The sequence below is a fragment of the Otolemur garnettii genome, unplaced genomic scaffold (assembly GCF_000181295.1).
Source record: "Otolemur garnettii isolate 467f Iridium unplaced genomic scaffold, OtoGar3 scaffold00046, whole genome shotgun sequence".
Lineage (NCBI taxonomy): Eukaryota > Metazoa > Chordata > Mammalia > Primates > Galagidae > Otolemur > Otolemur garnettii.
The window spans coordinates 13,394,923-13,396,854 of record NW_003852441.1 but is presented as its reverse complement, the minus strand read 5'-3'; the positions used below and the strand labels follow the sequence as shown (position 1 = coordinate 13,396,854).

At 50.4% G+C, this 1,932-nt stretch overlaps 1 protein-coding gene across 1 annotated transcript in view; it reads right to left on the bottom strand.

The window, feature by feature from the left end:
* ZFP3 (ZFP3 zinc finger protein) overlaps positions 1–1,633 on the bottom strand; it is a 17,585-nt gene extending 15,952 nt beyond the window's left edge. Inside the window, exon 1 of the mRNA XM_003791227.3 lies at positions 1,523–1,633. The gene's annotated coding sequence lies outside the window, so the exon portion shown is untranslated. The remainder of the gene's footprint in view (positions 1–1,522) is intronic.
* Positions 1,634–1,932: the final 299 nt, after the last annotated feature.

Here is a 1,932-nt window from a genome sequence, read left to right as displayed (position 1 = left end):
TGATGGATGTGTTACTTAGTTCAATGTAAGCATTTCACATTGTATATCAAATCAGTACACTGAACCCCATAAATCCATCAATGTACAAAGTTATGATTTAATAAACACACATGAAAAAAGAATTGTTCTATGATTTAGTGCCTCCACCTAGATGACCTTTATCATAATCAAAAGACCACCACAGGATTAAGCCATGAGACTATTAACTCTTTTTCATTCTGTAAACACACGCCCTAAAATCTTTAATAAAAAAAGTCCTGAACGGGAGCAGCACCTGTCTGCTTTGCTACAGACTGGTCTCAGCAGATTTTTTCACAGAAACTGTGCATGTTAATTTCTTGCACTGTTTCTCCCTTCTTCTCTGGACCTGGTGGTCAAGAAAGTCCCCGCTAGGAAATTCCAAGACTGAGGTGTTACTACTTCCTCCTAGGCTGCAACACTGCACTACAGAATTCCGGGCAGAATACGGACCAAGCAAAGCCTCAGAGGCCAGGAAGTGCAGGAGGAATATGAAAAGAAACAGAGAGAACAGGCTGGGTGCAGTGGCTCACGCCTGTAATCCAAGCACTCTGGGAGGCCAAGGCAGGTGGATTGCTTGAGCTCAGGAGTTTGAGAGCAGCCTGAGTAAGATAGAGACCCATCTCTACGTTCTTCCCTGACCTCTGGGCCCTAAGACAGATTAATACTCTTTCATCTTGTAGGAGTTACCCCCACTGTGTTGTTAGTTCATTTTCATGTCTGTTTTCTTCTCTAGACCACGAAGGATGATGTTCCATTCATCTTGGTATTCCCAATGCCCAGCACATTTTGTATACCTGGTAAAAGTTAACTGAATTTTTGTAACTGTCTTGGCTACATAATGAATCTTTGGTAGTTTTGAGAGCTAAACTGGATATTTCACTCACTTTTGTATTTAAGAAGCTTTGGACAGTGTCTGACACATAACTGGTGTCAATAACTATTTGTAAATATAAGTTCCTTCTCCCAACCTAGATGACACTTAAGGCAGTTATCCACCTCTTCTCTGTCATCCCTCTGGTACTCATAATCAAGACGGTTCTGTTAACTGTGTGGCGCAAATCTGTCTTCTTTCTAACTAACCCCCACAGACTATTCTGTCTGCCAGCACACAGTATAATCTGCCACTGGGGCCATCAGCTTTTGGCACTGCCTGCCATTTCGTTTCAGCGGTTAATCTAGGGGCTGTAATGTCTGAGAAATCCACAGCTCCCATCGGTCCCCACGTTTGGACTGTAGAGCTTGTCCCTGCTTCTCCCACACCCATGGTTGACAGACAGTGAACCAGAGCTGGGACGGTCCCTGGCAGTGACCAAGTGCCACACTCTGTGTGGAGGTCGGGACATGAAAGCCAGGGGGGTGGGAGTGGGTATAAAGTCCAAGGTCACACAGCGAACCCGGGTCGTGAGCGGGCCTAAACATAGGGTTTCCTCTCGGCTCGCGGACTAGGGAGTAGGGAGCCCAGCGCCCTCCTCCCCCTCGCCGTGACTGAAGGAGGTCTCACCGCAGGTCGCTACAGCCCCACGCTCACTCCCGTTCGGCCTCCGGCGCTGCTGGGCCGCTCGCACAGAACCAGCCAGCTGTTGTCTCGGTGTCACGGGCGACAGGCATCGGCCACTTCCGGTACCTGGGCCGCACTCCAGCCAATGAGCTAGCGCCGCGCGCCGCGGCTGTAACAGGTGGTCAGCGCGCCACCGCCTCCTGGACTTTTCCAGCTTTCCTTTTCGCCGGTTCGCAACCTGACCCACCCCCACCACCCCCACCACCAAGCCGCCGCCTGTCTAGGTGGCTACCAGGAATAACCCTGTGTACTGGGCGACGGCCATTCCGGCCCCAGATCACTGACGAGCCGAGTCCTCCCGATTTCCTAGAACGGCTCCGGGGAGGAACTTCCGCTCCGTGACCAGCCGCTCT